Source organism: Hemibagrus wyckioides, linkage group LG08, assembly GCF_019097595.1.
Source record: "Hemibagrus wyckioides isolate EC202008001 linkage group LG08, SWU_Hwy_1.0, whole genome shotgun sequence".
NCBI classification, from domain to species: Eukaryota; Metazoa; Chordata; class Actinopteri; order Siluriformes; family Bagridae; genus Hemibagrus; species Hemibagrus wyckioides.
The window spans coordinates 22,340,296-22,367,596 of record NC_080717.1 but is presented as its reverse complement, the minus strand read 5'-3'; the positions used below and the strand labels follow the sequence as shown (position 1 = coordinate 22,367,596).

General features: G+C 44.2%; 8 non-coding genes and 2 pseudogenes across 8 annotated transcripts; all 10 read left to right on the top strand.

Annotated features, from left to right (window-relative positions):
• The first annotated feature begins 2,333 nt into the window (after positions 1-2,333).
• Positions 2,334-2,538, top strand: LOC131358734 (U2 spliceosomal RNA; annotated as a pseudogene).
• Positions 2,539-3,453: 915 nt separating this feature from the next.
• On the top strand, positions 3,454-3,644 carry LOC131358693 (U2 spliceosomal RNA). The gene has a single exon (XR_009205638.1). It is a non-coding gene; the product is annotated as a U2 spliceosomal RNA (small nuclear RNA).
• A 1,029-nt stretch (positions 3,645-4,673) lies between these two features.
• LOC131358542 (U1 spliceosomal RNA) lies at positions 4,674-4,837 on the top strand. Its single transcript, XR_009205493.1, has one exon. It is a non-coding gene; the product is annotated as a U1 spliceosomal RNA (small nuclear RNA).
• Positions 4,838-5,775: 938 nt separating this feature from the next.
• On the top strand, positions 5,776-5,940 carry LOC131358560 (U1 spliceosomal RNA). Its single transcript, XR_009205511.1, has one exon. It is a non-coding gene; the product is annotated as a U1 spliceosomal RNA (small nuclear RNA).
• Positions 5,941-7,341: 1,401 nt separating this feature from the next.
• On the top strand, positions 7,342-7,505 carry LOC131358538 (U1 spliceosomal RNA). Its single transcript, XR_009205489.1, has one exon. It is a non-coding gene; the product is annotated as a U1 spliceosomal RNA (small nuclear RNA).
• Positions 7,506-16,669: 9,164 nt separating this feature from the next.
• Positions 16,670-16,872, top strand: LOC131358723 (U2 spliceosomal RNA; annotated as a pseudogene).
• Positions 16,873-17,742: 870 nt separating this feature from the next.
• On the top strand, positions 17,743-17,933 carry LOC131358585 (U2 spliceosomal RNA). The gene has a single exon (XR_009205534.1). It is a non-coding gene; the product is annotated as a U2 spliceosomal RNA (small nuclear RNA).
• Positions 17,934-18,962: 1,029 nt separating this feature from the next.
• On the top strand, positions 18,963-19,126 carry LOC131358525 (U1 spliceosomal RNA). The gene has a single exon (XR_009205476.1). It is a non-coding gene; the product is annotated as a U1 spliceosomal RNA (small nuclear RNA).
• A 938-nt stretch (positions 19,127-20,064) lies between these two features.
• LOC131358559 (U1 spliceosomal RNA) lies at positions 20,065-20,229 on the top strand. Its single transcript, XR_009205510.1, has one exon. It is a non-coding gene; the product is annotated as a U1 spliceosomal RNA (small nuclear RNA).
• Positions 20,230-21,630: 1,401 nt separating this feature from the next.
• On the top strand, positions 21,631-21,794 carry LOC131358537 (U1 spliceosomal RNA). Its single transcript, XR_009205488.1, has one exon. It is a non-coding gene; the product is annotated as a U1 spliceosomal RNA (small nuclear RNA).
• Positions 21,795-27,301: the final 5,507 nt, after the last annotated feature.

The following is a 27,301-nucleotide window of genomic DNA, read 5'->3' as shown; positions in this document are numbered from 1 at the left end:
TCTAGAGGAGATGGAGAGCGCTATGCTCTCTCTGGAGACAGGCGTGGCTCCTGGAGGGGACGGTCTCCCTGTGGAGTGGTACCGGACCTTTTGGCCCCTCGTGGGCCCAGATCTGATGGCCGTTTACAGGGAGGCATTTGGGGCTGGGCTCCTTCCACAGTCAGCGAGAGTCGGGCATATCGCCCTTCTACACAAGAAGGGTGACAGGGCGGACTTGGCAAACTGGCGGCCGATCACGTTGCTGACGGCGGATTATAAGATCGTTGCCAAGTTACTGGCCCTACGCCTCAGAAGGGTGATGGCCACGGTGGTGCACCCTGACCAGACTTGTGGGGTGCCCGGATGGACGTGTGGTATGAACCTGGCGCTGGTCAGAGATGCTTTGGCATGGGCGACGCAACGCCAGGTACCGTTGGCTTTGCTGAATTTGGACCAGGAGAAGGCCTTCGATCGTGTGTCGAACGCGTTTCTGTTTGCGCTCCTGGAGCGAATGGGCTTTGGTCCGGTTTTCACTGCCATGGTGCGACTGCTTTATACCGGGGCAGTGAGCCGTGTCACCATTAACGGACATCTTTCCGCGTTGATCGAGCAGAAAGGGGGGGTCAGGCAGGGGTGCCCGCTCTCGCCGATGCTCTATGTGCTGTTCCTAGAGCCTCTGGTGGAGAGGCTGAGAAGAGATCCATTTCAGGGACTTCATATCCCGGGCGCGAACGGGGTTAGGGCCAAGGTGTCGGCGTATGCCGACGACACTACGCTGTTCCTCGGCCGAGATGAGGACTTCCGCGCATTGGAGCGGGTGATCGAGGCGTTCTCAGATGCTACTGGTGCACGGGTTAACCGCGGGAAGTCCTCCGTACTTTATGCTGGAACGTGGGCTGGAAGGTCTGAGGTCCCGGGGGGTTTCTCTCTGTGCCAGGATGGGCTCAGGATTCTGGGCATCGTCTTCTGGAGGGAGGACAACGCCCAGAAGAACTGGGACGTTGCCCTCAGGAAAGTACAGGCGAGGGCTGAAAGCTGGAACCGGAGGGATCTCTCTCTTTCGGGGAGGGTGCTTGCGGTCAATGCCGACCTGTTGGCAAGATTGAACCATCTTGCCTATGTCTTCCCTGTCCCCTTTGTGACAGGACGGCGCCTAGAGCGCCTTGTGTTTACGTTCATTTGGGGAGGGAGGAACGAGCAGGTCGCCCGCGTACGAATGTATAGGGATTGAGAGAAAGGGGGTAGAGGTGTGATTTGTGCCCCCCTCAAGACCATGGCCTTGTTCATGTCCTTTGCGGCGAGATTGACCAGGGGGTCGGAGGGACATATATCGGCCCTGTTTGCAAAGTTTTGGCTGGGTTTCACTTTGCGAACGGTGATTCCCTGGAGAGGCACGGCACCGTGGTCGGTCGACCGCCCATGGCATTACCAAAAGGCGGTCGAGTTCGTCCGGGACCAGCCGTGGTGCCTGGTGGACAGTCTCGTCCTGGAACACCGTAGGCTGTATAAGAAGTGGAAGGACTGTTGCGCAGAACATATGAGCGAGGCATTGACCCGCATGCCGGGTGTAGATTGGGCGAGGATTCAGCCGAAGTGGCTAGATGGGGCCAGCAAGGATCTGCACTGGTTGGGGGCGCTGGGGCGCCTCCCTGTGAGGGAGAGGCTCTATAGGCACGGCTCAACTCGGACGCCCCTGTGTCCAAATGGGTGCGGGGGCGAGGAGACCATTGACCATGCATTGTGGTCATGTCCCATCGCGGCCCTCTTCTGGAGACACGTGTCGGAGTGGTTGCCCGCTGAAGAGGGGGCAGCGATAGGCCGCGATCTTGTGCTGTATGGCAGCGGATTGGGGCTCATGGGGCCAGGGATGGCAAGGCCTCTGTGGCAGGCCGTCTCGGTGGCAAAGTGCATTCTTTGGGGCGCGAGGTGCGAGGGCATTCGGAGCCTGTCCCGATGCGTCAGTCAGGCACGTCTATTCCGGTTATTCAGGGCCAAGCTCCGTAAGGTGCAAGGTGAGGAGCAAGGGGGGGAGGGCTTTGTGAGGGTAGGAGTGGGAGTTTTGGAGGGGGGAGGTTTTTTGGGAACCACGGTACTGGGGGCCCCATGGTGGCCAGACCGGTGAGGTGATGGGGGTGGGATCGTTTAAATTTCTGTATTCTGTTGGATTTGAACATTTTGGTCTCCTGACGTATTTGTGATCATTTTCTTTGTGAATTAAATTTTTGTGTAAGGTGGTTTGTGTTATGACAAGAAATGTGACTGTGGATCTGATTGTTTTGGGTTTTATATTGATGTGTGGTAAGTGGGAGGGATTTAAGAGGGACGGACTGGTTTTGTTTTGCTGGATTTGATGTATCGTTTATTGTTGTGTTGAACTGGTTCTAATAAAAAAAAAAAAAAAAAAAATCTGTTCTCATCAGTTTAATATCTGATACGCCCTCTATATGAGGGCTCTATATTAAACGGATTTTTAGAGCTGGGAGCTGGAAAAGGGGCTTGCTCCGTCCGATCCACGCATCGGCCTGGTATTGCAGTACTTCCAGGCTTGGTGCACCGTTTTCTAATGTAAAAAAGTAGAAAAAAAAAAAACTTACTTACTTCATTACTTAATGTATTCTTATTACTGACTTACTTGCTTGCTTTGTTATTCACTTATTATGTCCTTATTACTTACTTATTCACTTTGTTGCTCACTTTTTTCTTTCTTATTTCTTACTTACTGACTGACATCCTTTATTACTGACTGACTTATTTACTGACTTACTTTGTTACTCACTTATTACGTTCTTATTACTTACTTACTCACTTACTTTGTTACTCACTTATTACTTTCTTATTACTGACTTACTCACTTACTTTGTTGCTCACTTTTTACTTTCTTATTTCTTACTTATTGACTGACATCCTTTATTACTGACTGACTTATTTACTGACTTACTTTGTTACTCACTTATTACTTTCTTATTACTTACTTACTCACTTACTTTGTTGCTCACTTATTACTTTCTTATTACTTACTTACTGACTGACTGACATCCTTTATTACTGACTGACTTATTTACTGACTTACTTTGTTACTCACTTATTACTTTCTTATTACTTACTTACTGACTGACGTATTTTATTACTGACTGACTTACTGACTTACTTTGTTACTCACTTATTATTATTACTGACTGACTTAGCCTAATATGGAAAGTGCATGTGGCCAGCAAATGCCACTTACCCCTAGCCTATCATCGGCACGATGTGCTCACCACTATCAGCTGCTCCTCGTCCACGTGTCCCCACCCATGTTCCCTTGCTAATCATCGCCAGGCTGTGCTCACCACTGTCAGCTGTTCCTCGTCAACACCCCCCTCCCCCATATTCAGGTCAACAGCTGGGGGTGGCCCCGATTCCTTCATTGGGGCTTCCGTAAGCCTCGGAAAGCGGGGCTATGGGCTGTCCGCCAAGCAAGGGGAATAACAAGTTATCGCTTCTCGGCCTTTTGGCTAAGATCAAGTGTAGTATCTGTTCTTATCAGTTTAATATCTGATACGTCCCCTATCCGGGGACCCTATATTAAATTGATTTTTGGAGCAAAGAGATGGAATAGGGGCTTGCTCCGTCCACTCCACGCATCGACCCGTTATTGCAGTACTTCCGGGAACGGTGCACCCCTCTCTCTACTGTTAAAGATAGACTGTTTCTGTTTGTTTAGTTATAATGTAAGCTAGGTGTATGTTGGTGCTCTCTCTGTGGTTTATTTGTGGAGCTCTGTATCCGAGCTGTTTGTGATCTCCTTATATTCACAGTTCACCACAGAGAAGAGGTTTATAACGGTGTTTATGTAGGGTCAGTGTGTCTGTAGAAGTTACTCTGCTCTTAAACTAACATGTGCTTTTACACCATTAGATCATGGTTTCTCTCTGTAATGAACATCCGACTCTGACTTTTTGATCTTATAAAAGCACCATAAATGCGTATTATTTTCTGTAAAACACGTAGCGTTTACTAAATGTCTTGTCTTAATCATCAAGCGGTGTTTCTCGTGAATTCAAAGGATGCCTGATGTGTCGATAAAATATTCTAAAGTATCAATTATAGTATTTATAGTTAGTAATCTAAAACTCCATTTGTAAGCCTGGGTACAACAAACGGATCATTTACGGCATACGGAACTATCCATCCGGAACTATCTATCGGGAATGTTGTGTCCGGATCACATTACCGGTCGGACACAAACTTCTTGCTTGCTTTTGTTTAAATATTGTGATTTTAGAGTCACTTATAATTGCAAACTGTAACTAACTGTAAAACAACCTTAATAAAATTGTTGAAAATAGTTTAGTTGTTTCCTGCTGCTGATATAGCTTTGTGATATGTAGCAGTATAGCTTTGTGCCCTTTCTTCTGGACTGACTACTTTTTAGTGTAAAGTGTTTTGGTTACAAAAGCATTTTCCTGAACACTGTGGATCTCATTACATATTCAGCAGCAATGCATCATGGGAAGTATTGTACTGTTTAGTGGCTTAGAAAATAATCATCACATTGTTTTATATGTAATAAATGTAGCCTTATTTTTAGCAGCATTTATAGACTGCAGCATTTTAGATTCAGATGTTTGTGTAATGATTAGCTCTGTGTTCTTCGCCATGATGGTAAAGGGTGTGTTTGTTGGTGCAGTCGCTAGCCGAGGGATCTGCAATTCATACTTACCTGGCAGGGGAGATACCATGATCAAGAAGGTGGTTCACCCAGGGCGAGGCTCAGCCATTGCACTCCGGCTGTGCTGACCCGTGCGAATTCCTCAAATGTGGGAATCTCGATTGCATAATTTCTGGTAGTGGGGGACTGCGTTCGCGCTCTCCCCTGATATTCAGCGTACTAAAGTTAGATACAATGTTATTGCATTTGCTGAAGCTGTACAGGTTCTGCTGGGTATCTTTCTGCTCTGACATGGCATTAAAGCGTGCAGAAGAACCCCACCTGGTTTTATGAGGAACAAGCTACAGTGGCCTGTTAACTGGTGCAATCAAGCAAGTTGGAAAGCTACAATACTGGGCAGAATGGAGCACTGCAATATGCAGATGTACCACATCTGGTTTTATAAATAATAATAACAGGACTGGATGTTCGGCTGTAGGAAATTATATTAGCCTTAGATTATATGGAGCTTTCATTTGTTACGGCCAGACCTACTGTCAGTCATGTAGTTTATAGAAAACTAATGCACACATTTTGCTTCAAGAATTTAGCCACATGTTGCTATAAAATACATGACAGTGAGCTTTAGTGATCTTTTATTTCAGTGTCTGTGTGTATTAATCCCTGTGATTGAGCTCTTTATTTTTCCAGTTATAACAATTTTATTGTTCAAATGAAGAAATTTCTTGTCTTCCATTGACCTATGAGTAATAAATGTTTTAAGTTTCTTTAATAGAAAACAACCTTTTACAGTACTAGTTATAGATCAACGAACGGAATCAAGATTTCTTGTAGAGTTGTTTTGTTTTGGCTAAAACTGATTAGCAAGCTGTGGGAGTGCAAAGCGAAGGGGCGGGGTTAATGGTAGGCAGGCTTTAAAATTCTCTTTAAAACAGTCTTCTTAAAATTCAGTGTTTCTGCTCCCTCTTATTGCTGACTCTGTAAAATTGCACTCTTTCTTCTCTACTGACTTTATTTTTTGCAGCACGTGTAAACTGCAGTGTTTTAGTCTCAGATTATTGTGTAATGATTAGTGTTAGGTTCCTCACCATGATGGTGAAGGGTGTGTTTGGTGGTGCAGTCTCTAGCCGAGAGCTCTGCAATTCATACTTACCTGGCAGGGGGAGATACCATGATCAAGAAGGTGGTTCACCCAGGGCGAGGCTCAGCCATTGCACTCCGGTTGTGCTGACCCGTGCGAATTCCCCAAATGTGGGAATCTCGACTGCATAATTTCTGGTGGTGGGGGACTGCGTTCGCGCTCTCCCCTGATATTCACTGTACTAAAGTTAGATACAATGTTATTGCATTTGCTGAAGCTGTACAGGTTCTGCTGAGTATGTTTCTATTCTGACATGGCGTTAAAGCGTGCAGAAGAACCACACCTGGTTTTATGTGGAATAAGACACAGTGGGCTATTAACTGGTGCAATCAAGCATGTTTGTGGGCTGCTTTCAGCTAGTTTGAAAGCTACAATACTGGGAAGACTGGAGCACTGCAATATGCAATAAGAACTGTGTCTGTTTACTGAAAAACCGATAAGTAATTCTACATTGGGAATTCATTATGTACAGCATGGTAGTGCCTGAAGAAACTCGGTTTAGCAGGCAGTCGAATGGTTAAGTGTTAAATGTAACAAGCAAACAAAGTAGTGTACAAGGTCCCACCTGTTTATTTATAATAGTAATAATCTGATAAAGCAAAACTGAACGGCTTTTTCAAGCCAACATAATGAGATTGCTAAATGCAAATCGGTTTGCAGAAACGACAAACTCATAAACCAAACCTATAAAATGGTGAGCAGTAAAATATAATTCTCCCTAACTGAACAATCTCAAATCAAAGTTTTCAACAGTGGCTTAACATTTAACATGTAGCTCTGTAGTTCAGACAGACTTTGTTCTTAGCTCTGTGGTGGTGTTTCGGTTCTGTAGCTATATGTTACGTTCTCTTATGTAACACCAGGGTCCTGGAGAAACATTGTCTCTGAGCTGCAAGCCGTGGGGGTGGGGTTATTGTACTGTTTAGTTGCTTAGAAAATGGTCGATCACACTGTTTTTTATGTAATAAATGTAGTTTTATTTTTAGCAGCACGTGTAGACTGCAGTGTTTTAGTCTCAGATGTTTGTGTAATGATTAGTGTTAGGTTCCTCACCATGATGGTAAAGGGTAGTGCAGTCGCTAGCCGAGGGATCTGCAATTCATACTTACCTGGCAGGGGAGATACCATGATCAAGAAGGTGAAGAAATTTCTTGTCTTCCATTGACCTATGAGTAATAAATGTTTTAAGTTTCTTTAATAGAAAACAACCTTTTACAGTACTAGTTATAGATCAACGAACGGAATCAAGATTTCTTGTAGAGTTGTTTTGTTTTGGCTAAAACTGATTAGCAAGCTGTGGGAGTGCAAAGCGAAGGGGCGGGGTTAATGGTAGGCAGGCTTTAAAACACTCTTTAAAACAGTCTTCTTAAAATTCAGTGTTTCTGCTCCCTCTTATTGCTGACTGTAAAAGTGCACTCTTTCTTCTCTACTGACTTTATTTTTTTGCAGCACGTGTAAACTGCAGTGTTTTAGTCTCAGATTATTGTGTAATGATTAGTGTTAGGTTCCTCACCATGATGGTGAAGGGTGTGTTTGGTGGTGCAGTCTCTAGCCGAGGGCTCTGCAATTCATACTTACCTGGCAGGGGAGATACCATGATCAAGAAGGTGGTTCACCCAGGGCGAGGCTCAGCCATTGCACTCCGGTTGTGCTGACCCGTGCGAATTCCCCAAATGTGGGAATCTCGACTGCATAATTTCTGGTAGTGGGGGACTGCGTTCGCGCTCTCCCCTGATATCCACTGTACTAAAGTTAGATACAATTTTGTTGTGTTTGCTGAACCTGTGCAGGTTCTGCTGAGTTTCTTAATGTTGTAACATTGCACTGCCACATGCAGAAGAAGCACATTTGATTTCATTATGAATAAGATACAGCCGGTCATGCTGCGAAAGGACAATGATGCTTACCAGATTTTGAAAACATCCTGAATTTACTACATAGAAATTACTAATTCATTAATGTAAAATGCGATGCTAGTGGTTTCCCAGTGGTTGTGTGTGGTAGCTGTTGCAAACAAGCAGGTTTGTTTTAAGCAGGTTTGAAAGCTGCAATACTAAGCGGAATGCTTAGTCTCCTTTGTCTCCTTTGTCTAAGTCTGGGATCTTGTATCATGATCAAATTCAAATTGAAATTTTATTCATCACATACGAAATCATACACAGTATGACATGTAGTGAAATGCTTTTTACGACTGTCCTACATTAAAGAAAGAAAAGAGTAAAAATTAGTGTGTGGAAATGAAAAATAAAGGGATATAGTTAAAAATATAGAGAGAAAAATAGGTAAAATTAAACGTAGAAATCAAAGACAAAATAATTGTGAAAAACCAATAGTTATCGGCTATGCATATGCGTGTGTGTGTGTATATACATGTATATATAATATAAATATAAACAGTAAATATAATATAAAAGTATAAAATAAAAATTAAAAAAATGTAATATAATATATTCTATATATAAAAATAAAATAATATATAAATAAATGTGTAAACTCTATAATATATAGAAAGATAGATTGGGATTTATATTTTAATAATAAATTTATTTCATTGTCTGCCATCAACCTTAATTAAACTTAATTCAACTATTGAAAGTAATTAAGAATAAAAAGTCATAAAATTGAAAGTATTGACAGTTTACACAATGAGATGCAACTGTGTTCTTGTAGATGTGTAGTTTCAATATAAAACAATAACAAACACGTACACCTGAAAAGAAACAAGCTCATTATTTGAATATCCTGTCTGATCACCATTATGACTGTTTATGTATTCAGGTCACGTGACCGTGAAAGCACACAGCTAAAGAAAGACGTGTCGGACATTTCACAAAAAAGCACAACGTTTGATACTCAGTTAGATAGTTGAAAATATTAAATCAATAAACAAAGCTATAGCCTACTGAAATACACTTTTAAAACAACAGCAGCAGCCTGATGATGATGAGCTTTAATGCTGACTGTTTTCTTATTACATGGTGTCCAGAAACTAAAAAAAGCAGGGCCAACACCAAACAGTTGAGCCAAGATATAAAGACTATGATGGGGGAAGAAGCCTCTTTAAGAAGTGTCTGTTTACTGAAAAACCGATAAGTAATTCTATGTTGGAAATTCATTATGTACAGCATGGTGGTGCCTGAAGAAACCCGGTTTAGCAGGCAGTCGAATGGTTAAGTGGTAAATGTAACAAGCAAACAAATAAAGTAGTGTCCAAGGTCCCACCTGTTTATTTATAATAGTAATAATCTGATAAAGCAAAACTGAACGGCTTTTTCAAGCCAACATAATGAGATTGCTAAATGAAAATCGGTTTGCAGAAACTCATAAACCAAACCTATAAAATGGTGAGCAGTAAAATATAATTCTCCCTAACTGAACAAAATCTTACTTAAATCTTAAATCTTAAAAATACTTCTGAATGATGAGCACACTAAATTTAGTTTTACCAAATTATCCCATAGGCCCTTTGGGAATATAACAAATTGATGATCTGTTGACGATATTTCTTTAGTGCAGAAGTTTTTCACCTCTTGACCTGAAAATGATGGCTTCTTTTGAGACTTGTAAAAGGCGATAAGTTATGTTCTGTTGTGCTGCACATGCCGTTAGAAAAGGCTCTTTGATTCTGTTCGTTTCACTGTAGTTTCATTCCTGTTTTGGGAATTAATGCTGCTCCGACTCTTTATGGATTTCATTTTTCTATTGTAATATTTGTCAGTTACTTACTGTCTAATTATGAGAAATATGAACTGTGATTCTGGTTCAATTTACATTTTGTAAGTGTGAGTAATGTGTGTCTTTGGCAATAAAAGATGTGTATTTAGTTACAAATGCTACAGTTACACAGTATTGCAAAAATAAGTTAATTGTTTAGCATTGTTATTGCTTTATTGGCAATATTAGCTCAAGCATTAGCAGGTACATGATGTGTCGGTCTCTTCATACACACCGTGATATGTTATCAGTATATTGTTTTAAAAGATATATTTGCTGCAGGAAACTATTTAACACATTCATTTGCAGAGAACAGACAGAGAGACAGACTATAGGAACAAATTCATTATCTTCTAGGATCCCAACACAGGTCCAGAACTATACCCAGTTTAGTGTTTTCTCTGCTCCCACTTCACCTGATTCACTTAATCAGCTAGTTAACAACTATCTGAGTAAATTACAGCAATGGAAAACGTTAAAGTGTTCGGGACAGGGGTATTCTAGGACCGTCAGGGGTTGTAAGTATGTGTATTAATTTGTAATAACGATTCAAAACAATCTTATATCGTCAATAATAACACAGTATGGCCATGTGATGACGCTTTATTTTTGCCCCGCTCTTTTGAATCAGACCTCTAGGTGGCGCTGCTGCAGATCCGACTGCTGATTTTGCAGCTGCAGGTGATTGCAATTTTCGGTAAAAGATTACATTTTCCTACATTTCACCTAACCGGACAAGTACTTGGAGTAATTAAAGCTCATTTCTTTAATGTGTTATAATTGTTTTCATGATTTGAAACGCGTTTAAAATTAGTTTGTTTGGAAATTTTATACCGTCACATGAGTTTGGATTGCTGGCTCAAGACTGTCCGTTAGATACCCGTGACAGTGTGTGTAAGATAAACAAGAACAAAAAGGTTTTATTTATTTATTTAAAAACACAAAGTGTCACTTGAATGCATTTTGTTGGGAAATATTGTGTGTCCAGAGTAAATGACATTAAGGTAAGCAGAGCTTTGTATATAATTAGGCCTCTCTGAAGGGCTGAGTGAAAATGGCGGATGAGTGGCGCAGTTATAAAGACGAGCTTCTTTTCAGTTTTAGTCAATTTAGGACTGATGAAAATGTTGTCCATGTCTTAGAATAGTTGAGAGAGTTTATCTGGAAAAAAGTATTCCTCCTCAGTACCACGATAAAACGTGTTTTTAGGTAATAACTATAAATCAGTATTTCTGCTTAAAATTGTATTTAGTACATGTTTGGTGATTCTGATCTCTTACTGTATATTTATATTGCATGTATTAAAAAGTTTGCCAGTAATTTATCTTCTTCTAGCAAAGAAATACTTTTTAAAAATGTTGTACAAAGTTGTAGGCAATTTGAGGGTCAAGTTGTAGGTATACATTTTCTCCCCTGCAATACCAAATTTGACCGCTGAGAGGCAGTATTGTTAAACTCATGTAAATTTTCTTAAATCTTTTTAAAATCCCTACATATTATTTGTAATGTGTTGGTTGCTGCAATCGAAGGATTTTAATCCAGTTTAAATGGTTGTCTTGGAAACTTACTTTCTGACTAAATTATGAGTTTGTAGTGTGGAGGATTGTGTGTGCTCGCATCTGATAGGACTGTGTGTGTGCGCGCGCGCGCGTTCTTTATCGTTTCCCTTTTGGTTCATTGTTAAATGCCGCTTAAATCACTATTTTCTCCGCTAATTTTAGTATGAATATGTTCAGCATGATTTCTACTGGTTTATTATAGAATATTAAGCGAGAACGGTATTTTCCGTCCTCGGGTTTACAGTTCTGTAGAATGGCACCGTTTGTTGTTGGCTGTTCTCGGTATCGCTTCTCGGCCTTTTGGCTAAGATCAAGTGTGGCCATGGAGAGAGGAGCTGAACGTCAGCCGGCTCGAGTGGTACGGCTTCGTCATTCTGTTCGGGTGGAGCTCTGCAGAGATGCTGCGGAGGACGTGAAGAAGCGATTTTGCTGGGATTGGATTTTGCTCCGGCTGCTCAGGGACTTTAGCGGAATGGCTCCCTCCAAGGTTCTTTGCCTGCAGGATTTTTGCTCTTCGGGGTTCCTGGACATCACTTTCGCTGCCTTCACTGACTGCTCTACCTTTTTCGACCGGTGCTCGCGGCTCAGGGAAGAGGAGGTGCTTCGTGGTCTTCGGCTGGTCCCGTTGTTCGCCATGGATGAGGTCCCCATCACTGTGCACGTTTATAACCCCTTCGTGGCGGATGAGGTCATCAGAGCTTTTTTGGCGCGGTACTGCTCTTCTGTCTCAGCAGGGGAGAAGCTGCGGGGGCGCTTCGGCATCTGGAACGGGAAGCGCAGGTTTCTCGTCAGATTGGAGACGGACCCGGCTGCTCCGGGTGGTCTGGTCCACCCTCCGGGGAATTTTTCTATCGGTCCCAACCGGGGTTTCCTCCACTACCCTGGCCAGCCGTTGTACTGCTGGAAGTGTGGGGCCCTTGGCCACGCAAAGGAGGTCTGCCCTGGACGGAGGTGCCGCATCTGTGGTTCGGAGGACCACCTCGCGGCCGAGTGTGGTGCGCCAAAGGCCTGCAGTCTGTGTGGTAGCGAGGAGCACCTGTATCGCCAGTGCCCATCGAGAAAGGGGACTTATGTTAGTCTTTTTGCTGAGGAATTTTTTTCCTTAAGTGCCCGGGAAAAGGGGGAGGAAGCGGTGTTCACCGAAGGGGCAGCAGAGCCTGCGGCATCAAGCGGGCCAGTGAGCGAGGAGGTAGCAGGGCCATCTGGCAAGGAGGTTCGGCTGACGCAGGCAGAGGGGGGTTCTTCGGACCTGACCCCGGGAGAGTCGCTGACAGCCGGCCAGGTAACCCCAGCCGTGGGAGCGCCGTCGGGGGAAGAACAGGCTTCGTGGCCCGGTCTGGGGCTGGAGGCCGGGCTGTTTGGAATTTGGGCGGAGGCGACAGAAGGGGTAGCGGAGGCCTCGACCCTGGTGTGACCGGATTGGGCCTCAATGGAGTTCTCGGACGGCATGGAGGATGTGGGATCAGATCCAGAGCAGGATATGGGGGAGGGCGGCAGACTCTCCGGGTCTGGAGCTACCACAGAGGCGGAGGGGGCGACGGAGGAGAGAAGAACAAAGAGGTCACGTCTGGAGAGAGGACGGGAGTTTGACCTCCTGACTGCAGGGGACATTATAGGTACAAGGGAGATTGAGGTGGAGGGGGCGCGGGCTGTACATACATTGGGGGAGGATTGTTTACAGCGGGATGGAGGGACAAGGGAGGAGGAGGGGTGGACACAAGTTGTGGCAAGACGGGTCAGAACAGGGGCTGGCAGGGGTGGAGGGGGATAGTAATACCATTGAATAAGATGGGTAGTGGAAAATGGAATGAGCAACAGTTGGGGTGTGAGGAGGACTGTGGATTTTGGGGGGGTGGGGAGGGAGGGAAGGAGGGGAGTGAAGGTTTGGCTGGTGAGGGTGGGTGGAGGGAGGTTTTTTTTTGTTGAAGGCTTGGTTTTGGGGAAAGTGCCTTGGGATTGTGTTGACTGGTTCGGATTCTTCTAGAAAAAAAAAAAGAAGGAAAAAGTTTTTTTTGATGATTAGAATAGCATCACTTAATGTGCGGGGCATCAAGCAGCCTCTCAAAAGGATGGCCGTGTTTTCGAGTTTGCGTTCGGTTTCATTTGATCTGTTATTTTTGCAGGAAGTCCATTTGGGCTCGGAGCGGGAGGCGGTTGAGTTCACGAGGGGGTGGGATCTCGGTCCAGCCGTTTGGGGTGTGGGTGAGGGGAGGGGAGATGGAGTGGGGGTGCTGTTCAAATCTTTTGAGTGGGAGGTGGAAAATGTAGTTTCGGTAGTGCCAGGGAGGATTATCTGTGTGGATGGGAAGTGGAGGGGGACTAAGTACAGGGCTATAGGGGTGTACGCACCGTGTAGGGGAGGGCAACGGCGGGGGTTCTTCCGCCTGCTGGAGCCTCTTTTCTGCACAAATAGAGTATTGCTGGTTGGGGGGGATTTCAATGTGGATGTAGAGTCGGAGGGGGGGGGCGGAGCTGGCCCATACGATGTCAGGAGCAGGCCTGGTTGACGTTTACAGGGTGGTCGATCCGCATTCTCCGGGCTGGACTTGGAGGAACTCACGGGGTGATGCATCTAGGCTCGACCTCCTGTTTTTGCCAGAGGGGGTGAAGGTGCACGCGTGCTTCCTGAGGCCCTTTTGGGCCTCCGACCACTGCATGGTGCTCGGCAGCATCGAAGTTGAGGGTTGTCAAAGGGGACGAGGTTGTTGGAGATTGAACTGTTCCATCTTGCAGGACCCTGCCTTTGTTGAGATTTTTCGCCATCTGTACACAGGTTGGCGAGGGTTGCGGGTGCTGTACGACACACAGCGTGAGTGGTGGGAGGACCTGAAAAAGAGAGTTGCCACCCTGGTCCGCTGGTGGGGCCAGGAGATGGCAAGACGGAGAGTGGAAAGAGCCAGGCAGTGGTCGAGAGTCCTTGCTTCGGCTTGGATAGATGGAGATTGCGGGCGGCTCAGGGATGCCAGTGAAGCCCTACGAGCTCACTTTGAGGCGGAGGCCCGCAACTACTTTGTTCAGGCGGGTAGGCAGGCACTTGAGTTGGACGAGCGCCCTACACGCTTCTTTTTTAATAGTGTCAGAAGCCGGCAGCGAGGGTCTTATATAGAGGGTTTAAGTGATGGTACCCGGGTACTGACCGTGCCCGAGGACATGTTGGGCTGCGCTAGTGCCTTTTACTGTGACCTCTTCCAACGAAGGGGATCGAGCAGTGAACTGGCAGCCGGGTTTCTGGACTCTGTGGTAGATAGACTGCCTGGGGAAAGCGTAGTGGAGTTGGAAGAGCAGGTGTCTCTAGAGGAGATGGAGAGCGCTATGCTCTCTCTGGAGACAGGCGTGGCTCCTGGAGGGGACGGTCTCCCTGTGGAGTGGTACCGGACCTTTTGGCCCCTCGTGGGCCCAGATCTGATGGCCGTTTACAGGGAGGCATTTGGGGCTGGGCTCCTTCCACAGTCAGCGAGAGTCGGGCATATCGCCCTTCTACACAAGAAGGGTGACAGGGCGGACTTGGCAAACTGGCGGCCGATCACGTTGCTGACGGCGGATTATAAGATCGTTGCCAAGTTACTGGCCCTACGCCTCAGAAGGGTGATGGCCACGGTGGTGCACCCTGACCAGACTTGTGGGGTGCCCGGATGGACGTGTGGTATGAACCTGGCGCTGGTCAGAGATGCTTTGGCATGGGCGACGCAACGCCAGGTACCGTTGGCTTTGCTGAATTTGGACCAGGAGAAGGCCTTCGATCGTGTGTCGAACGCGTTTCTGTTTGCGCTCCTGGAGCGAATGGGCTTTGGTCCGGTTTTCACTGCCATGGTGCGACTGCTTTATACCGGGGCAGTGAGCCGTGTCACCATTAACGGACATCTTTCCGCGTTGATCGAGCAGAAAGGGGGGGTCAGGCAGGGGTGCCCGCTCTCGCCGATGCTCTATGTGCTGTTCCTAGAGCCTCTGGTGGAGAGGCTGAGAAGAGATCCATTTCAGGGACTTCATATCCCGGGCGCGAACGGGGTTAGGGCCAAGGTGTCGGCGTATGCCGACGACACTACGCTGTTCCTCGGCCGAGATGAGGACTTCCGCGCATTGGAGCGGGTGATCGAGGCGTTCTCAGATGCTACTGGTGCACGGGTTAACCGCGGGAAGTCCTCCGTACTTTATGCTGGAACGTGGGCTGGAAGGTCTGAGGTCCCGGGGGGTTTCTCTCTGTGCCAGGATGGGCTCAGGATTCTGGGCATCGTCTTCTGGAGGGAGGACAACGCCCAGAAGAACTGGGACGTTGCCCTCAGGAAAGTACAGGCGAGGGCTGAAAGCTGGAACCGGAGGGATCTCTCTCTTTCGGGGAGGGTGCTTGCGGTCAATGCCGACCTGTTGGCAAGATTGAACCATCTTGCCTATGTCTTCCCTGTCCCCTTTGTGACAGGACGGCGCCTAGAGCGCCTTGTGTTTACGTTCATTTGGGGAGGGAGGAACGAGCAGGTCGCCCGCGTACGAATGTATAGGGATTGAGAGAAAGGGGGTAGAGGTGTGATTTGTGCCCCCCTCAAGACCATGGCCTTGTTCATGTCCTTTGCGGCGAGATTGACCAGGGGGTCGGAGGGACATATATCGGCCCTGTTTGCAAAGTTTTGGCTGGGTTTCACTTTGCGAACGGTGATTCCCTGGAGAGGCACGGCACCGTGGTCGGTCGACCGCCCATGGCATTACCAAAAGGCGGTCGAGTTCGTCCGGGACCAGCCGTGGTGCCTGGTGGACAGTCTCGTCCTGGAACACCGTAGGCTGTATAAGAAGTGGAAGGACTGTTGCGCAGAACATATGAGCGAGGCATTGACCCGCATGCCGGGTGTAGATTGGGCGAGGATTCAGCCGAAGTGGCTAGATGGGGCCAGCAAGGATCTGCACTGGTTGGGGGGCGCTGGGGCGCCTCCCTGTGAGGGAGAGGCTCTATAGGCACGGCTCAACTCGGACGCCCCTGTGTCCAAATGGGTGCGGGGGCGAGGAGACCATTGACCATGCATTGTGGTCATGTCCCATCGCGGCCCTCTTCTGGAGACACGTGTCGGAGTGGTTGCCCGCTGAAGAGGGGGGCAGCGATAGGCCGCGATCTTGTGCTGTATGGCAGCGGATTGGGGCTCATGGGGCCAGGGATGGCAAGGCCTCTGTGGCAGGCCGTCTCGGTGGCAAAGTGCATTCTTTGGGGCGCGAGGTGCGAGGGCATTCGGAGCCTGTCCCGATGCGTCAGTCAGGCACGTCTATTCCGGTTATTCAGGGCCAAGCTCCGTAAGGTGCAAGGTGAGGAGCAAGGGGGGGAGGGCTTTGTGAGGGTAGGAGTGGGAGTTTTGGAGGGGGGAGGTTTTTTGGGAACCACGGTACTGGGGGCCCCATGGTGGCCAGACCGGTGAGGTGATGGGGGTGGGATCGTTTAAATTTCTGTATTCTGTTGGATTTGAACATTTTGGTCTCCTGACGTATTTGTGATCATTTTCTTTGTGAATTAAATTTTTGTGTAAGGTGGTTTGTGTTATGACAAGAAATGTGACTGTGGATCTGATTGTTTTGGGTTTTATATTGATGTGTGGTAAGTGGGAGGGATTTAAGAGGGACGGACTGGTTTTGTTTTGCTGGATTTGATGTATCGTTTATTGTTGTGTGGAACTGGTTCTAATAAAAAAAAAAAAAAAAAATCTGTTCTTATCAGTTTAATATCTGATACGCCCTCTATATGAGGGCTCTATATTAAACGGATTTTTAGAGCTGGGAGCTGGAAAAGGGGCTTGCTCCGTCCGATCCACGCATCGGCCTGGTATTGCAGTACTTCCAGGCTTGGTGCACCGTTTTCTAATGTAAAAAAGTAGAAAAAAAAAAAACTTACTTACTTAATTACTTAATGTATTCTTATTACTGACTGACTTGCTTGCTTTGTTATTCACTTATTACGTTCTTATTTCTTACTTGCTCACTTTGTTGCTCACTTTTTTTCTTATTTCTTACTTACTGACTGACATCCTTTATTACTGACTGACTTATTTATTGACTTACTTTGTTACTCACTTATTACGTTCTTATTACTTACTTACTGACTTACTCACTTAATTTGTTGCTCACTTTTTACTTTCTTATTTCTTACTTATTGACTGACATCCTTTATTACTGACTGACTTATTTACTGACTTACTTTGTTACTCACTTATTACGTTCTTATTACTTACTTACTCACTTTGTTGCTCACTTATTACTTTCTTATTACTTACTTACTGACTGACTGACATCCTTTATTACTGACTGACTTATTTACTGACTTACTTTGTTACTCACTTATTACTTTCTTATTACTTACTTACTGACTGACGTATTTTATTACTGACTGACTTACTGACTTACTTTGTTACTCACTTATTATTATTACTGACTGACTTAGCGTAATATGGAAAGTGCATGTGGCCAGCAAATGCCACTTACCCCTAGCCTATCATCGCCACGATGTGCTCACCACTATCAGCTGCTCCTCGTCCACGTGTCCCCACCCATGTTCCCTTGCTAATCATCGCCAGGCTGTGCTCACCACTGTCAGCTGTTCCTCGTCAACACCCCCCTCCCCCATATTCAGGTCAACAGCTGGGGGTGGCCCCGATTCCTTCATTGGGGCTTCCGTAAGCCTCGGAAAGCGGGGCTATGGGCTGTCCGCCAAGCAAGGGGAATAACAAGTTATCGCTTCTCGGCCTTTTGGCTAAGATCAAGTGTAGTATCTGTTCTTATCAGTTTAATATCTGATACGTCCCCTATCCGGGGACCATATATTAAATTGATTTTTGGAGCAGGGAGATGGAATAGGGGCTTGCTCCGTCCACTCCACGCATCGACCCGTTATTGCAGTACCTCCGGGAACGGTGCACCCCTCTCTCTACTGTTAAAGATAGACTGTTTCTGTTTGTTTAGTTATAATGTAAACTAGGTGTATGTTGGTGCTCTCTCTGTGGTTTATTTGTGGAGCTCTGTATCCGAGCTGTTTGTGATCTCCTTATATTCACAGTTCACCACAGAGAAGAGGTTTATAACGGTGTTTATGTAGGGTCAGTGTGTCTGTAGAAGTTACTCTGCTCTTAAACTAACATGTGCTTTTACACCATTAGATCATGGTTTCTCTCTGTAATGAACATCCGACTCTGACTTTTTGATCTTATAAAAGCACCATAAATGCGTATTATTTTCTGTAAAACACGTAGCGTTTACTAAATGTCTTGTCTTAATCATCAAGCGGTGTTTCTCGTGAATTCAAAGGATGCCTGATGTGTCGATAAAATATTCTAAAGTATCAATTATAGTATTTATAGTTAGTAATCTAAAACTCCATTTGTAAGCCTGGGTACAACAAACGGATCATTTACGGCATACGGAACTATCCATCCGGAACTATCTATCGGGAATGTTGTGTCCGGATCACATTACCGGTCGGACACAAACTTCTTGCTTGCTTTTGTTTAAATATTGTGATTTTAGAGTCACTTATAATTGCAAACTGTAACTAACTGTAAAACAACCTTAATAAAATTGTTGAAAATAGTTTAGTTGTTTCCTGCTGCTGATATAGCTTTGTGATATGTAGCAGTATAGCTTTGTGCCCTTTCTTCTGGACTGACTACTTTTTAGTGTAAAGTGTTTTGGTTACAAAAGCATTTTCCTGAACACTGTGGATCTCATTACATATTCAGCAGCAATGCATCATGGGAAGTATTGTACTGTTTAGTGGCTTAGAAAATAATCATCACATTGTTTTATATGTAATAAATGTAGCCTTATTTTTAGCAGCATTTATAGACTGCAGCATTTTAGATTCAGATGTTTGTGTAATGATTAGCTCTGTGTTCTTCGCCATGATGGTAAAGGGTGTGTTTGTTGGTGCAGTCGCTAGCCGAGGGCTCTGCAATTCATACTTACCTGGCAGGGGAGATACCATGATCAAGAAGGTGGTTCACCCAGGGCGAGGCTCAGCCATTGCACTCCGGCTGTGCTGACCCGTGCGAATTCCCCAAATGTGGGAATCTCGACTGCATAATTTCTGGTAGTGGGGGACTGCGTTCGCGCTCTCCCCTGATATTCAGCGTACTAAAGTTAGATACAATGTTATTGCATTTGCTGAAGCTGTACAGGTTCTGCTGGGTATCTTTCTGCTCTGACATGGCATTAAAGCGTGCAGAAGAACCCCACCTGGTTTTATGAGGAACAAGCTACAGTGGCCTGTTAACTGGTGCAATCAAGCAAGTTGGAAAGCTACAATACTGGGCAGAATGGAGCACTGCAATATGCAGATGTACCACATCTGGTTTTATAAATAATAATAACAGGACTGGATGTTCGGCTGTAGGAAATTATATTAGCCTTAGATTATATGGAGCTTTCATTTATTACGGCCAGACCTACTGTCAGTCATGTAGTTTATAGAAAACTAATGCACACATTTTGCTTCAAGAATTTAGCCACATGTTGCTATAAAATACATGACAGTGAGCTTTAGTGATCTTTTATTTCAGTGTCTGTGTGTATTAATCCCTGTGATTGAGCTCTTTATTTTTCCAGTTATAACAATTTTATTGTTCAAATGAAGAAATTTCTTGTCTTCCATTGACCTATGAGTAATAAATGTTTTAAGTTTCTTTAATAGAAAACAACCTTTTACAGTACTAGTTATAGATCAACGAACGGAATCAAGATTTCTTGTAGAGTTGTTTTGTTTTGGCTAAAACTGATTAGCAAGCTGTGGGAGTGCAAAGCGAAGGGGCGGGGTTAATGGTAGGCAGGCTTTAAAATTCTCTTTAAAACAGTCTTCTTAAAATTCAGTGTTTCTGCTCCCTCTTATTGCTGACTCTGTAAAATTGCACTCTTTCTTCTCTACTGACTTTATTTTTTGCAGCACGTGTAAACTGCAGTGTTTTAGTCTCAGATTATTGTGTAATGATTAGTGTTAGGTTCCTCACCATGATGGTGAAGGGTGTGTTTGGTGGTGCAGTCTCTAGCCGAGAGCTCTGCAATTCATACTTACCTGGCAGGGGGAGATACCATGATCAAGAAGGTGGTTCACCCAGGGCGAGGCTCAGCCATTGCACTCCGGTTGTGCTGACCCGTGCGAATTCCCCAAATGTGGGAATCTCGACTGCATAATTTCTGGTGGTGGGGGACTGCGTTCGCGCTCTCCCCTGATATTCAGCGTACTAAAGTTAGATACAATGTTATTGCATTTGCTGAAGCTGTACAGGTTCTGCTGAGTATGTTTCTATTCTGACATGGCGTTAAAGCGTGCAGAAGAACCACACCTGGTTTTATGTGGAATAAGACACAGTGGGCTATTAACTGGTGCAATCAAGCATGTTTGTGGGCTGCTTTCAGCTAGTTTGAAAGCTACAATACTGGGAAGACTGGAGCACTGCAATATGCAATAAGAACTGTGTCTGTTTACTGAAAAACCGATAAGTAATTCTACATTGGGAATTCATTATGTACAGCATGGTAGTGCCTGAAGAAACTCGGTTTAGCAGGCAGTCGAATGGTTAAGTGTTAAATGTAACAAGCAAACAAAGTAGTGTACAAGGTCCCACCTGTTTATTTATAATAGTAATAATCTGATAAAGCAAAACTGAACGGCTTTTTCAAGCCAACATAATGAGATTGCTAAATGCAAATCGGTTTGCAGAAACGACAAACTCATAAACCAAACCTATAAAATGGTGAGCAGTAAAATATAATTCTCCCTAACTGAACAATCTCAAATCAAAGTTTTCAACAGTGGCTTAACATTTAACATGTAGCTCTGTAGTTCAGACAGACTTTGTTCTTAGCTCTGTGGTGGTGTTTCGGTTCTGTAGCTATATGTTACGTTCTCTTATGTAACACCAGGGTCCTGGAGAAACATTGTCTCTGAGCTGCAAGCCGTGGGGGTGGGGTTATTGTACTGTTTAGTTGCTTAGAAAATGGTCGATCACACTGTTTTATATGTAATAAATGTAGTTTTATTTTTAGCAGCACGTGTAGACTGCAGTGTTTTAGTCTCAGATGTTTGTGTAATGATTAGTGTTAGGTTCCTCACCATGATGGTAAAGGGTAGTGCAGTCGCTAGCCGAGGGATCTGCAATTCATACTTACCTGGCAGGGGAGATACCATGATCAAGAAGGTGAAGAAATTTCTTGTCTTCCATTGACCTATGAGTAATAAATGTTTTAAGTTTCTTTAATAGAAAACAACCTTTTACAGTACTAGTTATAGATCAACGAACGGAATCAAGATTTCTTGTAGAGTTGTTTTGTTTTGGCTAAAACTGATTAGCAAGCTGTGGGAGTGCAAAGCGAAGGGGCGGGGTTAATGGTAGGCAGGCTTTAAAACACTCTTTAAAACAGTCTTCTTAAAATTCAGTGTTTCTGCTCCCTCTTATTGCTGACTGTAAAAGTGCACTCTTTCTTCTCTACTGACTTTATTTTTTTGCAGCACGTGTAAACTGCAGTGTTTTAGTCTCAGATTATTGTGTAATGATTAGTGTTAGGTTCCTCACCATGATGGTGAAGGGTGTGTTTGGTGGTGCAGTCTCTAGCCGAGGGCTCTGCAATTCATACTTACCTGGCAGGGGAGATACCATGATCAAGAAGGTGGTTCACCCAGGGCGAGGCTCAGCCATTGCACTCCGGTTGTGCTGACCCGTGCGAATTCCCCAAATGTGGGAATCTCGACTGCATAATTTCTGGTAGTGGGGGACTGCGTTCGCGCTCTCCCCTGATATCCACTGTACTAAAGTTAGATACAATTTTGTTGTGTTTGCTTAACCTGTGCAGGTTCTGCTGAGTTTCTTAATGTTGTAACATTGCACTGCCACATGCAGAAGAAGCACATTTGATTTCATTATGAATAAGATACAGCCGGTCATGCTGCGAAAGGACAATGATGCTTACCAGATTTTGAAAACATCCTGAATTTACTACATAGAAATTACTAATTCATTAATGTAAAATGCGATGCTAGTGGTTTCCCAGTGGTTGTGTGTGGTAGCTGTTGCAAACAAGCAGGTTTGTTTTAAGCTGGTTTGAAAGCTGCAATACTAAGCGGAATGCTTAGTCTCCTTTGTCTCCTTTGTCTAAGTCTGGGATCTTGTATCATGATCAAATTCAAATTGAAATTTTATTCATCACATACGAAATCATACACAGTATGACATGTAGTGAAATGCTTTTTACGACTGTCCTACATTAAAGAAAGAAAAGAGTAAAAATTAGTGTGTGGAAATGAAAAATAAAGGGATATAGTTAAAAATATAGAGAGAAAAATAGGTAAAATTAAACGTAGAAATCAAAGACAAAATAATTGTGAAAAACCAATAGTTATCGGCTATGCATATGCGTGTGTGTGTATATCCATGTATATATAATATAAATATAAACAGTAAATATAATATAAAAGTATAAAATAAAAATTATAAAAATGTAATATAATATATTCTATATATAAAAATAAAATAATATATAAATAAATGTGTAAACTCTATAATATATAGAAAGATAGATTGGGATTTATATTTTAATAATAAATTTATTTCATTGTCTGCCATCAACCTTAATTAAACTTAATTCAACTATTGAAAGTAATTAAGAATAAAAAGTCATAAAATTGAAAGTATTGACAGTTTACACAATGAGATGCAACTGTGTTCTTGTAGATGTGTAGTTTCAATATAAAACAATAACAAACACGTACACCTAAAAAGAAACAAGCTCATTATTTGAATATCCTGTCTGATCACCATTATGACTGTTTATGTATTCAGGTCACGTGACCGTGAAAGCACACAGCTAAAGAAAGACGTGTCGGACATTTCACAAAAAAGCACAACGTTTGATACTCAGTTAGATAGTTGAAAATATTAAATCAATAAACAAAGCTATAGCCTACTGAAATACACTTTTAAAACAACAGCAGCAGCCTGATGATGATGAGCTTTAATGCTGACTGTTTTCTTATTACATGGTGTCCAGAAACTAAAAAAAGCAGGGCCAACACCAAACAGTTGAGCCAAGATATAAAGACTATGATGGGGGAAGAAGCCTCTTTAAGAAGTGTCTGTTTACTGAAAAACCGATAAGTAATTCTATGTTGGAAATTCATTATGTACAGCATGGTGGTGCCTGAAGAAACCCGGTTTAGCAGGCAGTCGAATGGTTAAGTGGTAAATGTAACAAGCAAACAAATAAAGTAGTGTCCAAGGTCCCACCTGTTTATTTATAATAGTAATAATCTGATAAAGCAAAACTGAACGGCTTTTTCAAGCCAACATAATGAGATTGCTAAATGAAAATCGGTTTGCAGAAACTCATAAACCAAACCTATAAAATGGTGAGCAGTAAAATATAATTCTCCCTAACTGAACAAAATCTTACTTAAATCTTAAATCTTAAAAATACTTCTGAATGATGAGCACACTAAATTTAGTTTTACCAAATTATCCCATAGGCCCTTTGGGAATATAACAAATTGATGATCTGTTGACGATATTTCTTTAGTGCAGAAGTTTTTCACCTCTTGACCTGAAAATGATGGCTTCTTTTGAGACTTGTAAAAGGCGATAAGTTATGTTCTGTTGTGCTGCACATGCCGTTAGAAAAGGCTCTTTGATTCTGTTCGTTTCACTGTAGTTTCATTCCTGTTTTGGGAATTAATGCTGATCCGACTCTTTATGGATTTCATTTTTCTATTGTAATATTTGTCAGTTACTTACTGTCTAATTATGAGAAATATGAACTGTGATTCTGGTTCAATTTACATTTTGTAAGTGTGAGTAATGTGTGTCTTTGGCAATAAAAGATGTGTATTTAGTTACAAATGCTACAGTTACACAGTATTGCAAAAATAAGTTAATTGTTTAGCATTGTTATTGCTTTATTGGCAATATTAGCTCAAGCATTAGCAGGTACATGATGTGTCGGTCTCTTCATACACACCGTGATATGTTATCAGTATATTGTTTTAAAAGATATATTTGCTGCAGGAAACTATTTAACACATTCATTTGCAGAGAACAGACAGAGAGACAGACTATAGGAACAAATTCATTATCTTCTAGGATCCCAACACAGGTCCAGAACTATACCCAGTTTAGTGTTTTCTCTGCTCCCACTTCACCTGATTCACTTAATCAGCTAGTTAACAACTATCTGAGTAAATTACAGCAATGGAAAACGTTAAAGTGTTCGGGACAGGGGTATTCTAGGACCGTCAGGGGTTGTAAGTATGTGTATTAATTTGTAATAACGATTCAAAACAATCTTATATCGTCAATAATAACACAGTATGGCCATGTGATGACGCTTTATTTTTGCCCCGCTCTTTTGAATCAGACCTCTAGGTGGCGCTGCTGCAGATCCGACTGCTGATTTTGCAGCTGCAGGTGATTGCAATTTTCGGTAAAAGATTACATTTTCCTACATTTCACCTAACCGGACAAGTACTTGGAGTAATTAAAGCTCATTTCTTTAATGTGTTATAATTGTTTTCATGATTTGAAACGCGTTTAAAATTAGTTTGTTTGGAAATTTTATACCGTCACATGAGTTTGGATTGCTGGCTCAAGACTGTCCGTTAGATACCCGTGACAGTGTGTGTAAGATAAACAAGAACAAAAAGGTTTTATTTATTTATTTAAAAACACAAAGTGTCACTTGAATGCATTTTGTTGGGAAATATTGTGTGTCCAGAGTAAATGACATTAAGGTAAGCAGAGCTTTGTATATAATTAGGCCTCTCTGAAGGGCTGAGTGAAAATGGCGGATGAGTGGCGCAGTTATAAAGACGAGCTTCTTTTCAGTTTTAGTCAATTTAGGACTGATGAAAATGTTGTCCATGTCTTAGAATAGTTGAGAGAGTTTATCTGGAAAAAAGTATTCCTCCTCAGTACCACGATAAAACGTGTTTTTAGGTAATAACTATAAATCAGTATTTCTGCTTAAAATTGTATTTAGTACATGTTTGGTGATTCTGACCTCTTACTGTATATTTATATTGCATGTATTAAAAAGTTTGCCAGTAATTTATCTTCTTCTAGCAAAGAAATACTTTTTAAAAATGTTGTACAAAGTTGTAGGCAATTTGAGGGTCAAGTTGTAGGTATACATTTTCTCCCCTGCAATACCAAATTTGACCGCTGAGAGGCAGTATTGTTAAACTCATGTAAATTTTCTTAAATCTTTTTAAAATCCCTACATATTATTTGTAATGTGTTGGTTGCTGCAATCGAAGGATTTTAATCCAGTTTAAATGGTTGTCTTGGAAACTTACTTTCTGACTAAATTGTGAGTTTGTAGTGTGGAGGATTGTGTGTGCTCGCATCTGATAGGACTGTGTGTGTGTGCGCGCGCGCGCGTTCTTTATCGTTTCCCTTTTGTTTCATTGTTAAATGCCGCTTAAATCACTATTTTCTCCGCTAATTTTAGTATGAATATGTTCAGCATGATTTCTACTGGTTTATTATAGAATATTAAGCGAGAACGGTATTTTCCGTCCTCGGGTTTACAGTTCTGTAGAATGGCACCGTTTGTTGTTGGCTGTTCTCGGTATCGCTTCTCGGCCTTTTGGCTAAGATCAAGTGTAGCCATGGAGAGAGGAGCTGAACGTCAGCCGGCTCGAGTGGTGCGGCTTCGTCATTCTGTTCGGGTGGAGCTCTGCAGAGATGCTGCGGAGGACGTGAAGAAGCGATTTTGCTGGGTTTGGATTTTGCTCCGGCTGCTCAGGGACTTTAGCGGAATGGCTCCCTCCAAGGTTCTTTGCCTGCAGGATTTTTGCTCTTCGAGGTTCCTGGACATCACTTTCGCTGCCTTCACTGACTGCTCTACCTTTTTCGACCGGTGCTCGCGGCTCAGGGAAGAGGAGGTGCTTCGTGGTCTTCGGCTGGTCCCATTGTTCGCCATGGATGAGGTCCCCATCACTGTGCACGTTTATAACCCCTTCGTGGCGGATGAGGTCATCAGAGCTTTTTTGGCACGGTACTGCTCTTCTGTCTCAGCAGGGGAGAAGCTGCGGGGGCGCTTCGGCGTCTGGAACGGGAAGCGCAGGTTTCTCGTCAGATTGAAGACGGACCCGGCTGCTCCGGGTGGTCTGGTCCACCCTGCGGGGAATTTTTCTATCGGTCCCAACCGGGGTTTCCTCCACTACCCTGGCCAGCCGTTGTACTGCTGGAAGTGTGGGGCCCTTGGCCACGCAAAGGAGGTCTGCCCTGGACGGAGGTGCCGCATCTGTGGTTCGGAGGACCACCTCGCGGCCGAGTGTGGTGCGCCAAAGGCCTGCAGTCTGTGTGGTAGCGAGGAGCACCTGTATCGCCAGTGCCCATCGAGAAAGGGGACTTATGTTAGTCTTTTTGCTGAGGAATTTTTTTCCTTAAGTGCCCGGGAAAAGGGGGAGGAAGCGGTGTTCACCGAAGGGGCAGCAGAGCCTGCGGCATCAAGCGGGCCAGTGAGCGAGGAGGTAGCAGGGCCATCTGGCAAGGAGGTTCGGCTGACGCAGGCAGAGGGGGGTTCTTCGGACCTGACCCCGGGAGAGTCGCTGACAGCCGGCCAGGTAACCCCAGCCGTGGGAGCGCCGTCGGGGGAAGAACAGGCTTCGTGGCCCGGTCTGGGGCTGGAGGCCGGGCTGTTTGGAAGTTTGGCGGAGGCGACAGAAGGGGTAGCGGAGGCCTCGACCCTGGTGCGACCGGATTGGGCCTCAATGGAGTTCTCGGACGGCATGGAGGATGTGGGATCAGATCCAGAGCAGGATATGGGGGAGGGCGGCAGACTCTCCGGGACTGGAGCTACCACAGAGGTGGAGGGGGATAGTAATACCATTGAATAAGATGGGTAGTGGAAAATGGAATGAGCAACAGTTGGGGTGTGAGGAGGACTGTGGATTTTGGGGGGGTGGGGAGGGAGGGAAGGAGGGGAGTGAAGGTTTGGCTGGTGAGGGTGGGTGGAGGGAGGTTTTTTTTGGGGAAGGCTTGGTTTTGGGGAAAGTGCCTTGGGATTGTGTTGACTGGTTCGGATTCTTCTAGAAAAAAAAAAAGAAGGAAAAAGTTTTTTTTGATGATTAGAATAGCATCACTTAATGTGCGGGGCATCAAGCAGCCTCTCAAAAGGATGGCCGTGTTTTCGAGTTTGCGTTCGGTTTCATTTGATCTGTTATTTTTGCAGGAAGTCCATTTGGGCTCGGAGCGGGAGGCGGTTGAGTTCACGAGGGGGTGGGATCTCGGTCCAGCCGTTTGGGGTGTG